The following is a 13,873-nucleotide window of genomic DNA, read 5'->3' as shown; positions in this document are numbered from 1 at the left end:
TACTCCCACCAACATACTTTGAAACTTAACCTGTTGATATGCTCATTTCTTGATTGAGGCAATGATTTCATAGGTATATACATATCTCAAAACTCATTAACAGTATACTTGAAATATATGCAGTTTATTACATGTAAAAGAAAAGCAAACCTTAATAAAGATGATAAAAAAATAACCTCACCAGGATAATAAGGTATTTGAGCCTTCTGATACGTATTACCACTTTCACTAGCAACATGAGTGGAAAAATTTCTTTTCTCATTCTCCTTAGGATTATAGTTAAAACTGTGCCAACTATGTTTCCAAAAATTTCTGGTTTCTTTAATTTGCCTTTCTTTGATTACTGCAAGATAAATTTTTTAAATGTTTGCTAACTAATCTGTTTTATACAATGTCTTTTCCTTTGCTGATTTACCTATGCCAAAAGGCATAAAACCAGCTTTCTGCAAGATCCGGGTTCGAGCCCAGAGCTGTCTGATCTGAGGCAGTCACCACTCTCTGGATCTCAGTGTTCACCTCTATGAAGCCCACAGATCTGCGAATTCTTAATACTGCAAATTACTTAAGACTTATTCTTGGAAACGCAGCAGATGTACAAGCTATAATTCTAGTTAATAATACTGTTGTCACTAATCCATTATCACCTTGACTATAAAGAGTATTAAACAGTAATGGTAATAAAAACCCCAGATAAAACCAAGCATCCTGTGACCTTGTCGAACTTATTTACTAGTTCTAGTAGCTTTTTCTTTTTCTTTGTGTGTGTGGATTCCTTAGGGTTTTCAACAGAATCATGCCATCTGTGGGTAAGCACAGTTTACTTCTTCCTTTGCAATCTAGTTGTCTTTATTTCTTCTTCTTCTTCTTCTTTTTTTTTACCTGATTGCATAGGCTAGCATCTCCAGCAAAATGCTGACTGAAGCACAAGGACATTCTTGTCTTGTTTCCAATTTTAAGGAGAAAGCATTTCATAACTCATCCTTAATAAGTATGATGTTAAATTCTTGTGTATGTTTTTCGTATATGTCCTTTATAAAGCTGAAGTTCCTTTCTACACCTAATTTCCTGAATTTGTATAACAATTGGGTGTGGGACTTTGTCAAACTCTTTTTCTGCATCTATTGGGAGGATCACGTGGGTTTTGCGCTTTATTCTGTCAATATGATATATTACATTAAGTGATTTTAGGATGTTAATCCAAACTTGTCGTCCTGAGATAAATCCCACTTGGTCATAATCCTTTTCACACGGTGCTGGACTTGGCTTCCTAATATTTGAAGATTTTTGTGTTATATTCATGAGGGATATTGGGCTGTAGTTTTATTTTCTTGTGATGTCTTTGGCTTTGGTATCATGACAATACTAGCTTCATAGAATCAGCTGGGAAATGTTTCCTCTTTCTTTATTTTCTGGAAATGCTTATGAAGGCTTGATAGTAGTTCTTTACCTGTGTGACAGATTTTACCAGTGAAGCCAACATGAGCAGGGCTTTTCTTTGTGGCAAGATTTACTCATTTAATTTCTTTACCTTTTGTGCGACCATTCAGATTTTTCATTCTCAAGTCAGTTTCGGTGGTTTGTCTATTTCTAGGATTTCATCCATTTCATCTAAGTTGCCTAATTTGTTGGTATAAAGTTATTCATAGTATCTACTTAATTTCTGTAAGGTCAATACTCATGTCCCCTCTTTCATTCTTGATTTTGGTATTTTCTGTCTTCTGTTTTTCTCCTGGTCAACCTAGCTACAGGTTTGCCAATTTTGTTGCTCTTTTCAATCAGCCAGCTTTTGGTTTTGTTGATCTTCTCTACTAGTTTTCTGTTTCTATTTCATTGATTCCACTGTAATCTTTGTTTCCTTTTTGCTTACTATGAATTTAGTTTGTTCTTTACTTTCTGGACCCATAAGGTGGAAGCTTAGGTTACTGATTTGAGATCTTTCTTCTTTTCTAATATAGACATTTAAAGCTATAAATTGCCCTCTTAGTACAGTTTAGCTGCATCACATAAATTTTGATATATTGTGTATTCTTCTCTTTTTATTCAGTTCAAAGTATTTTCTAACTTTCCCTGGTGATCTCCTTCTTTGTCCATGGGTTATTTAGAAATCTCTTATTTAATTTCTTATGGATTACACATGGAGAGGAAGAAAGGAGTCAAGGGGGACTCCAAAGTTTTTGACTGGAGCAGCTGGAAGGATGGAAGTGCTGCCCAGTATGATGGGCAGGCACGCAAGCAGGGCAGACGTGGGGAAGAGAAGGAGCTCAGTTCTGGGTCTGGCAGGTAGAAACGCTCTTTAAGCTGTCATGTGGAGAAGGCAAGTGGATATGCACATACTGAGTCTGGGGAGCAGTCCAGGCTGGTGATAGAAAATTTACGAGTCTTCAGGGTATGTGAGGCATTTAAAGTCATGAGACTGAATGAGGTCACCAATGGCGTGAGTATAGACAGAGAACAGAAAATTTACACAAGTGAAGTTAGAGAAGGTTTCATGAAGGAGGCTGGTGTTATGTTAGGTATGTTAGGACATTTAGAATTTGATCTGGCAAGGACAGCAGCCAATTCAAGCAATCATTAAGCCATGAATGTGAAATAAATGTTATCACATGACAGCATGTCATACCTGTGACTAATGGAGGTACTAATGATAACCAGATAATGGTATCAAGAGACCTAAGTGTCCAGAGAAATAGACATTTAAAAATATGGAAATATTGTTAGGCTTATTGCATAGGTTTATTAAAATGATAACAGCCTTAAATTGTCCATGTTCCTAAACAACACCCTTACCCACACACCCCTTTTTTTTTCTATACCCATGTGGCTCTCTACCAATCTCAGTCATTTAAGATTTGTATCTTCTGGAAACTGATATCTAAGTAAAGAAGCAAAACTGTTATCCCTCCCATCAGAGAGCCAAATAATGAAACAAAAGATAGCATGCTTATTCTAAAGGCATCTCCTTACCTCCTAGGTCTGTAAGGGTTTACAACACTCCATTCCTTCAAACTTTTTGTGTTGAAAGAGCCAGAAGAAAGATACAATGCAGAATTAAAATGGGTCAAGTAAGGGAAATTGCTTTCCAATAGAGATTTGAGATTGACTAGGAAGTAGTTGAATTAGGCAGAAGACAGTTATCACCCATTCATATGCTGCTCTTATATATCAAAGGCGGCTTACTTCTGGCTTACCCCATTAACTAAAGGATTCTAGTTTCAAGGTGACATCTATTTTCACAGAAATGTCTTCTCACTTTTTATAATTTGGATCAAAACTAGAATCCCTTTAAATAGGCTTAAAGTTTTCAGTAACATTACTTTTCAAATAATGCTTCAAGAAAGACCTGTTGCTGTGGCAGAAAAACCACCAATCTTGTGAGATCTGTTTGTCTCACAGACACGCTCCTGCCTAAGCTTCATTCTAGATGTCACAGTTAGAAATCAGGGAGAATAGAGAGTTTACCACCAGGTTTTTCGAATATAATGTTTCTTATAAACACATCAAAGTTTGCTTTCTCTTAATACATTTTTAGAGCCCAAAATTATACTATTTGGGGCTGCAAATCCATTAGACACAGGTTATTTATGTAACATTTGATAATATTTTAAAACTAAAATAGGTCACATGCCACAGATCAAATCTGGGGCCCCCAAGATCTCAGTTCTTTAAAGATACTGAAAATCACTCCATCCATCGGAATGAGGTCCACAGCAGGACTCCAAGCTGCCTCACTTTCCTCACCTACTGAAGTGAATAAAGGAGAGAACACCTGAGTATTAAGCGCTATGTACTGGGCACATGGTAAGAACTCAAAAACTACAGCTACCACGAAGTTCAGCATCCTTTCTCCAGCTGTGAATGTGTATCTTTAGAGCAAACAGGCTTTGGAACATAATAATCAAAATGAAAGAAAAGCACACTTTTCAGTCTGTTGCTTCAAACTGAGCCTTTACTCCTGTCTCTGAAGTTCAAAGTTTCAGGAGAGAAAATGTAAAAAACAAACAAAAAACTGAGAACATGAAAAAAGCAAATTATAAAGGGTGGGGGGGAATGTTATGGGAAATACAAATAAAAGGCTAGAAAACCTTCAGTGATCTTAAAGGCTGAATTCTGAAATCGATGTCCACTAATTTGAGATTTAGATGGAAAATCACAAATTAAAGAGAAATAGCCATTTTCTTAGAGTGTGGGATCTACATAATCAAAATCCTGCCACTGAAGGTAAAACAGGCATGTGTGTAGTTCATTAAGTAACCACATCTAATAATTTTGCTAAAGGAGAACTTAAATAATGAGTCAACATAAACGGATTTCAAGAAAAAGAATTCTGACAATATCCTTTTAAAATTTCATCTGATTTCCACAGAGCCCCCTTAGAGAACAGAATAGTTAAGTTTAATATATGCTAAGCAGACATTTTGGATTGGCCAGAATGATCTCATTAGTTATAACTCATTTTTCCAATGGTCTAATATCTGAAGGTAGTTACCAGATCTGTACAAGACAAACCAGGAATTATTTTGTACAATTTTATCTATCATACCTAAAGTTCAAATGTCCATAAGAAATGTCACACCTTATTTCTTCACAATTTGGTTAGTGGCCCTTACGCAGGTCCCTCATGGAAAGGGAGCCGCCCGTTCCTATGGGTCCCCACAGAAAACACAGAGCAAGGCACCCCTCTGAGGGCTCATCCACACAACTCTGCTCACACCTGCAGCTAAATCCCCAGAGTCTGGGCAGACTAGTTGAAGTTATGGTCGGTTACTATCCTAAAAAGACGAAGAAAGGAGGAAAAGTATTCATTTATCAATCTCTTTGCTTCTTCCACTATCATTTGTGGAAGCAACACCTCTTTAGAATCAGATAACTCAAAATAATACTGAAAAACGTTATCTTAGCAGCCGCAAAACACTGTACAAATACAAAGACAAACATGTTACTATCCCTGCTATGAAATAACTCCAAATCTAATAGAGAAATGATTCTGACAGTGAAGGGTTTTTGCAAAGCACTAATTTGTAAGGGGTTTAGAGTCTAAAACGAACAGGGAGAATAAACAACGCTCATCAATGAAATACACAACCATAACATATACGAAGTACGATGGTGACCAAGGTTCCTATTCATCACTGGAGTGTGGTAAATAATATTTCTGTCTGTTTTAAAGTTTTCCCATCCCTCTACAAGAGTGTTAAAAAAAAAATCAACTTTGTGGCTTTAATTTCTTTATTAAAAAAGAATCTATTATAGCTTGTTTAAGGAATAATCTATTAAATTTATTTAAACTTTAAAAAGTTCTGGTAACTTCAACACAGCCACTACTCACACTGGTATACATTTATGTTATAATCTGATCTTGTTTCCTGGAAATACTGATGATTTGTTTTCTCTCTTTCTGTCAATATCCAGCAAGTTTACAATATATCTGGGACTGTTATATCAAGTCGGAGTTAAGATTTTGTTTAATGGGTCCAGGACTAAGAAACTTTGATTTCGCTGAGAGTATTCACCATAATTAACAGCAGAACCCTATTATTACACGGCTCATTACATACTTGGATTTATGCTGAGAGTCAAATCTCTACCCTAGAACCTCACACAATAAACTTCCCAAACTGCTATCTTATGTGTCATCTTTCACCATCAGCATTTTAAAAGGACTCTCTTCTCCATGAGCTACTGGAAGTAGCACAAGTGTTTTATTTCTAAACACCAGTACCAGAAGGTGCTGAAAGGATTTGGCGTTGGTACGAGTATATGCTTGTAAAAACATTTTAGACAAATGTCTGATGCTCTACATGATCTGAACTTCTATAAAAGTTTGGCTTCATTTTCTTCGGTACTTTCTTGTATGGTAATATGAGAATGTATATCTCATTAAAGAAAGCATCATATAGTTTAAAATGTAAGCATAAAAATAATACTGGAAGTATTGAGGGGGGAGGGGACAAATCTAAAGATCTCCGTGGGTTGACGAAAAATTTGTAAAAATAAATAAAAGGACTCACTGTATATACATAACCAAATGTTTTACGCGGAGCTTCTTTACTGACCTAACTGAAAGCCCCTCTGGCACACCCCAGAAAGAGCAGAGTGCTCTGCCTGACCTCTTAGAACTCACTGCTTTTAATGGCCCACACCAATCATTCGTACTGTTTTGTCTGCTGACTCTTCTTACACCTTTTCAGTCCGACCCGACCATCAGGCATCGCCAAGCCTGCATCACCGTACAGGGACAGCGGCAGTCGCCGGGGTTTGCACACGTCCAATCTCGCCTCCACCCACCCACTGTGTCTTGGCTCCACAGAAGTTTCTAATCCATCGTTGAGCTCACGCCATGCCCATCAACAAACACCAACAGTTCCCACCAGCCAAAGAAAGGAGGTTCTCCCACGCAGCCCCTCTAAATCTTACTGCCAACCCAGAGCCTCCACTTACAGCCAGACCGCAAGGTCATTTATTCAATAAAAACAGAGTCCGAGCCGCTGTCTTAGGCACTTTCCAAAACGTTCCCCCCACGCAGCCTGCCCACCCACTGGTCTCCTTGTGGCATCTCTCTTCCAGCAGCCACATCGGCAACCTTCCCGGATCCGTAAGTGAAGTCTTGCCTGACCCCTGTGACCCTTGGGTGGCCTTCCTCTTCTCAATGACACTCTCTCTCCACATTCTCAAAGTCTGTACCACTGAACCAGCAGGCGGTGTGAAGAGAAACCAACGCTTGCTGGTCACATAAGTCTGGGAAAGGCTGGGCTGACAGTGGGAAACGTACTCCTTTTGCTGCGGAACTTCTCCGAGCATCTAATATGTTCACAGGCATCTTCAAGAGGGCAGACGTGGCGTACGGCCATCTAATTACACACTACCACAGACCTGGGCTCAGGAAGCTTCACAACATTTCATTGCCATCTCATTTTTGCTGTTGTCACCGTTGTTTTTACTGGTTCGGTGCCCGTCTCTCCCCAGGAGGACAACTCCAGGAGGGCACGGAGACGGCGTGCTCCTTCACTGTGGTTACTGCACACACAAGGCACTCGTTTTTGTGGAGTCAAGAAGAAACGACGTGACGGGGCTTGGGCTTTGGAAGGCAGCACAGGGGATGGCAAAGGGCTCAGCCTCCAGCATCAGGGACCTGGATTCTTTACTGAGGCTGTGACTTTGGGGTTTTCTTCACCCTCCGTCAGCCTCAACTTCTCCATCTATAAAATGAACACAGTACAGCACCTCCCTCAAAAGCTGCTGTCGAGAAATAGGTAACACATGTGAAGTGTCCCAAAAGCATCCAGCTAACATTAGCAGACGGATCAGTGGGACACAAATCAGAGAGAGAGGCTAATGTAAAAGCTACTCAAACGATCCAAGCTATTGATCCATGTGGAGGGCTCTGAAGTGGACTCTCCAGTGTGGCTTCACGGCCTACAAATCGTAGGATCTGTAGAAGTTACTGCCTTGTCTGTCTGTCCTTTCCTCATCTGTAAAATGGAATTAATAAAAGCAACCATTTTCTGCAAGTGCTGTGAGGATTACATAGCACGTCCTTGGCACACTAGCACATAGTAAATACTCCGATACGAGTCGTACCTGTTTGAAGAGTAGTTTTAAGTGGAGATCTGGTTACCAGAGAGGATGCTTTCTAACTATTCCCACCCCACCTCGTTCAGCTGTCCTCGGTGACTCAAATGTCCTTGCTGCCAAATAGCCATCACCTTCTTCCCTCCCCTCATCTCCTTACCCAGGAAAACCTCGTTTAAAACGCCGGCCTCTTCCGGAAGAACAGAGCCTATTAAATTCCCTGCCTAAAACTCTTTCCCCTCCTGCTCGGCATTTCACATTTCATCTAGTGTAAGAAAACATAACATAATCAAAGCAGCAATTCTGCACCCCCCACCCCAGCTTAATTTCTGAACTCTGCTGTTAACATCTTTTCAAAGCCCGAATAGTTGGAACCATGATAAGCTGTATCATGTGCCACTGCCCAATTTCAGATCTGACTTTAATTCCCGGTTGCTATTTTAACTTAGATTTCCCTGCTTATTAAAAGAGTAATTAAAAGGAAATTATCTTCGGGAACAAAAAGTAAACAATACCTTTGCCAGACTCAACCCAAGCAATTGATTTCAGTTGTGAGACATCTTATTCTTAATAAGCCAGACTGCGCACACAAAATGAACCCAGCCAAGCGCACACCCCAACACGACCGTGGCCCTCCGCGGGGGGCCCGCCCGTCCCAAAGGGCCCAGCCTTCCACAGGCGCTAGCCCATGGCCGAGAACCATCGGCCTTGACACTGTGGCATGGCAGGTCTGCAGTTCAGGCCTTCAGAGGAGGGTCATTCTGAAGATACAATAGAGTATTAATGTCTAGAAGGGTCTAAAGGAAAACCTAGTCCTTCAAGAGAAAAAAATCTGTCCAAGTGATGGCATTCTAGAGGATCACAGGGGATCATCTGGGTTTTGTACAGATGTTGGTCACAGAAAATGCTGTCACCTCATAATGATGATGATGAGCTGACATATTTAGACACTCTTTCATGTTCATATTTTTGTACAAATTTTTTTTTTAATTTTGGTGTCCAAAAAGGTTTATACGAAAGCGAAGTGGGAAGCAGCCACGCTAGACCATTCCATCCCTCCCTCGGGCTCTCCAGATGACCCTTTGGGCCCCGTGCGCTGTGACCCAGTGGCCCCACGATCCTATGTGTCTTTGGGCACGATGTTCTCCAAAGGGAAAGAAGTATCTCGACAGAGAGGCAAATAAGAAGAGGGAGACCTTGGGACAGGTAACTTGCCACTCCGTATTTCCTAGAGCAAATATTTAAATCCATTGGCCTAGAAGAGACAGGTTTCAGAAGCCATATTCTTGCCCATCCTTAATCATTACTGTATCTTAGAAAACCAAAACCCCAATGCATAGCTGGAACTCTGAGAGCCAACACAGAATATTAAGAGTTCAAAACAGCAGTGAACGCTGCTTTCCCAAGGCCATTCCTTCTGGTGTGGTTTGCAGCCATGGCGGGCTCAGGAGGGTGCGAACAACTATCTGTGCTACAGCAGTGATGTTTCATGGCTGGATGCCCAGATTGTCTAGCTCTGCACACAGCTCTATAGTCTTTTGAGGGCTACAGAGGAAGAATGCATTCTTAACAAACAGCTCTCCATCCTGCAATAGCTTCTTCATTCTCTGAAAGCATCTGTGGCCAAGAAAAGAATTCATTTTTAGTAAAACTCCAAAAATGGCACAAAGGACATGAATTTTCACCATATTTTTAACAAGTAAAACCTTGTCACATCCCAGTTGGAGAATTAAAATACATGTTTTACTTTTCATTAAATAAGTTATAGTTCAAATGCATAATTTGCACAAAAGAAAACTTACAAGATTATTTTAATCAAGTTATTCAAACAAGTTTACTGGGCAAGGATTACACATTTCTTGGTTTCAACTTCGGACATGCAATCTCTACACAAGATTATACAGTTATTTCTGAGAACCAGTAACCTTTATATTTTTAAGTAATTATATTAAAGTTGTGTATTAGCTCAATGTTTGTAATTGAGAACATCTTTATTGCATTAAAGTCTATTTAAAGAAAGTTTACTGTATGTTATTTTGCAAAGTAAAGAATGTTCTCCTCGTGACTGAACAATTATTTGATTTGTAAAATTTTAGATAATCACGATTAGACTGGCTTAAAGCAAGAAAATCTGAAAATCTGCCTTAAAAAGGCTAGCTTTCATGATAGTCTGTTCTCCCTGCTTAAATCTATGACATCTTCATACAAAATTATTCAGATGCTAAGTGTCTTAATTAAGCAACTAAAATCCAGTCACCTTCACTGTGAAATCGGTTTTCATAGAAAATAGGACACAGTACCAATACACTCTCAAAAGATTTCCTTAGAGCTCATCTAAAACCTCAGAAGATGCTCTGAAATGAAGCTGGAATGAAAGATAAAAACCCACTAGATTGTCTCCGAATCATGAGTAAGAAGCCAAAACAATTTCAATGAAAGAGAATAAAAACAAAACAAAAACAAAGTTCTGTGGTTCCTCCCCACTTAGAACCTTCTATGCACTGTCTGCTCAGGACTCTTCAGCCTGGTCTCTTCCAGGTTCCAAGTCCTCTACCGTGTTTCCCTGAAAATAAGACCTAACCGGAAAATAAGCCCTAGCATGATTTTTCAGGATGCCATCCCCTGAACATAAGCCCTAATGCGTCTTTCGGAGCAAAAATTAATATAAGACCCGGTCTTGTTTTCGGGGAAACACGGTATTAATGTGCCGCTCTTTCCTCCATTCCTCGTGCTTTCCCTACAGGCTTCAGTAGCTCTGGCTAAGTACTCTCTGCTTTCTCCATCCCCAAATCTTAATTGTTTCATATGCTAGTCCCATATGTGGAACAAACAGCCTCAACTTCACAGCCAATCTAGCTTCCCTTATAAAATCCTCTTGGATATCACCTTTGCACAATAAACCCCGACAGAGGAGTAAATAAGTCATCTAAGATGTAAGTACGCAATCTCATGGATATAATTCCTACTGGGGAACGCCCAAAAGGCCCATAAATAGTCTTTAAAATGGTTCTTAAGCCTTAAAATGGTAAGTTGTTAGGGAAGTTATACAATACCAAAGACATTCTATATACTCAAATCAAATAATAGATAAGTAAACTAATTTCCACTAGTTTTTTTTTTTTTTTTTTAATTGAAAATTAGTATACCTTTCTTGAGGCCACCAAGGATAAGCTGACATTCAGGACCTCACTGCCCTCACTTGGAGTTTGGGAAGTAATGCAAACACCCCACTCTCAGCCAATACTGTAGAAAGTTCATCTTTCATTTCTTTCCAACTGAAATCTCTCCTCTGTAAGGAAGAGAGCTGCCCCACTCCATCCCTGACCTACCCCCCTCCAGTTTGGTTTTGAAAGTGAGCCAGATGGCAGCATTTGGAAAAGCACAAGTTTATCTCAGTAAAGCTGGCTGCTTAAGAAAAAGGAGGTGGTGGTGAGAAATATTGTAATTTAAAGTTTCCTATATTCCCTCCCCACTTATTTTTTTAATCACTGAGAGTTGAATGAAACAGTTCACCCCAGTTTCCCTAATAATTAGCACTCTAATGCAACTATTTGTTCCAAAATTCCCGAGCCAACTAAGTATAAATATAAATCTGTTACAAAATAATCTTTGTAAAGTGTTAAAACATATGCCACTTGAAAAAGAACAACAATAAACATTGTGAGGAGGAAAAATCAACATTTACATGTACCCCAGGTTACTACTAAAATATTTAAATGCCAGAATCCAAAATGAAATAGTTAGGATTAAGCTTTATGACATTCTCACTGTCAATCTTATTTAATTTCATATTTTAATAGTAAAACAGAGGTACTGGTCAATCAGATCTTTGATTTGGAAAAGCAACATGGAAGACTTAGAATCAGGCTTTTAAAACTAGATCCTCATAATAAAATCAAGTCTAAATATATATACAGAGGTTGCCAAAAAATATATATACACATTTTAAGAAAGGAAAACTGTATTAAAATAGTAATAATATATACCGATAACAAAAGATTTATACAAGTCACGTTTGACTTTTGCAATGACAAGAGGTGCTTCTGATTGTGGAGAACTACTGCTTGTGCAACGCTGACCAAAGTGTCCACTTGTACACATTTTTTTGGCACCCCCGGTGTGTATGTGTATGAATGATATCTGGGACACGCAGATCCCCTTGGCTGGCTAAGTGCTAACTGGAAGAAATTATTCTGTGTCACCATAAGTATAATTTAACTTAACCAATAATTTTACTATTACCATTTTCTAGGCTATCAATTTCTCATGACCAAACTTGTGAAAGAAAAACAGAATTTAACAACTGCTATTCTTATGAAAATACAAATATTAAAAACTTTCAGTACAAAAAACTTTCAGTGTAGGTAAACAAAGTAACCATTATTCAGACTATTGTGTTCTGTAAACACCAACAATGAAATTAATTTCTATACTATAACTGGGTTGGTCATTTTAAAAATTCATTTTGCATCATTTTCCCCAACAAAGCACCCTAGGGGTGCCACGCTAAAAGGTGTTCAAAGACCTTCACCACGTCTGTGGTTCTAGAATGTAAATTTCTTCAAGGTGCCCTCTGCCAACCAAGTTCATTTGGCCTGGGGCTAAATTTTATCCTTTATTCTTTCACATACTACTAGTACTGAAGGAAGTCTGGGATCTATGCACATAATTGTCAGCACCCCCTACACATTTCAAACGGGCCACCACTGTCCTCTGAGATCACTCAAGCCACATTGCCAGTGTCTCACTCATCTCCATAGTTACTTAATTCCAAATGTAGGAAACGACTTGCATAAAATAAGCCTTGTGCAGGGTCAGTTACCTTCAGAGACGTAGCCGCCTCTCATAGTGATCGTCATAAACTGACCCCCTACCCCCGCCCCAATACAGCGACCTGAACACGGAACACAGGAGAGAATCCCCGAACCTCGCCAACACAATGGAATAACCCAGCCAGCCGCCTCCAACTTGCAACTCCTGCAAGACGCTCAAGTTGGACATGTACAGAGCACCATTTTGAGTTCACAAGCTGCAGCTCATGCCTAGAAATAACTGAGCACACCACTCAAATGGAGGTTCAATCTGACAGAGGCAAAGGTTCGAGACAATTCACTCATTTTGTGCAGCACCACCGATACCGCCGAGCGCCTTAAACCGCAATAGGTGCAATAGGATCTGCGGCTGCTCCTCCCCCGCCCGCGACACCGAAGCACAGATCCTGCATCCTCGTTGAGATCCCCCCAGCTCCGTGTACCCTGCAAGCGAATGGCTTCTCCGCCGGGAGCCCCTACATTCGCATCTGCACATTTTATGAGCTACGAATCAACTAGTTAAATCTCATCCACAAGGTAAAGGTGCAGAGGTGGCGCCGAGGCGCTTGGGTTACGCGATCTGATAGCAGGGCAGCTGTGATGTGGCGCGGCTCGCCTTCCCGGGGTGCATCTCCCCGCAGCCTGCGACGCCGCCAGCAGCCCACCTGACTGCAGGCCGGCCCGAGGCCGCGGCCCGTGCACCCTCCCCCAGAGCACGCCCAGGGGTTGCTCTTCCCGCAAACAACGGCACCGCAGGCCCTACACCGAACACGCTGGGGCTCCCGCATGCCGTCAGAAATGCGAAACCGGGGGGCGACCATTCGGAAACGGCCCTCTCCCACCAACTGCACCAGTGTGAAAACACCACCACGGACGTGTCACCGCACCGCCCGTGGCGATCCCGCCGGCTCCCCCGCGCACCCCACCAGCACTGCGAACCTCTCTCCCCGCGCGCGCGCGCGCACCCGGCCCCGAGCCGCGGGCAGCGCCTCCCGCTGCCCCGCGCCGCGCACCCCTTCCCGCCGGGACCCGCGACCCCTCGCGCTCCGGGCCCGGCCGAACAAAGGCAACACTGCCAGCTCGGCCAGCTCCGGCACCTCCGAGCCCGGCCCGCGCTCACCTGGGCTCCGTCCCCGGCGGCGGCGGCTCCTCGGCGGGGCTCCGGCGGCGCGGGCCTGGCGGCGGCGGCGACGACAACTCCAACAGCCGCCCTGGGGCCTGCGGGGAGCTCGGGCGGCGGGGGCCCGCTCAGCGCCGGCGCCGCGGGCTCAGGTCCCCGCGCGGGCGGCGGCGGCGCGGGCGGGTGGGCGGCGGCGCGTCCCGGCAGGTCCAGGTCCGGCCCCGGCGACGCCGCGACGCGCCCTCCTCCTCGCGCCCGCGGGCGGGACGGCGGCTCCGACGCGGCCCGGGATCCCAGGCGGCGGTGGCGCTCGGAGCTCGGCGCTCGGCCGGCAGCGCTCCGTCCGCCTCCGGCTCGGGCGGGCCCGCGGCGG

The 13,873-nt window shown here is 42.3% G+C and overlaps 1 protein-coding gene across 5 annotated transcripts in view; it reads right to left on the bottom strand.

The window, feature by feature from the left end:
* Positions 1-13,862, bottom strand: part of TNRC6C (trinucleotide repeat containing adaptor 6C) — a 119,643-nt gene extending 105,781 nt beyond the window's left edge. For 4 of the 5 annotated variants that reach the window (XM_074319472.2, XM_088802424.1, XM_074319476.2 and 1 more), the window contains exon 1: positions 13,501-13,638. The gene's annotated coding sequence lies outside the window, so the exon portion shown is untranslated. Of the gene's footprint in view, positions 1-13,500 lie in introns of all 5 variants that reach the window. The other variant, XM_088802425.1, reaches the window with a different exon arrangement.
* Positions 13,863-13,873: the final 11 nt, after the last annotated feature.

This window comes from Rhinolophus sinicus, chromosome 12 (genome assembly GCF_057876585.1).
Source record: "Rhinolophus sinicus isolate RSI-liver-muscle chromosome 12, RSI-T2T, whole genome shotgun sequence".
NCBI classification, from domain to species: Eukaryota; Metazoa; Chordata; class Mammalia; order Chiroptera; family Rhinolophidae; genus Rhinolophus; species Rhinolophus sinicus.
Note: the sequence above shows the minus strand (reverse complement) of the source record. Positions and strands in the feature narration are given on the sequence as shown.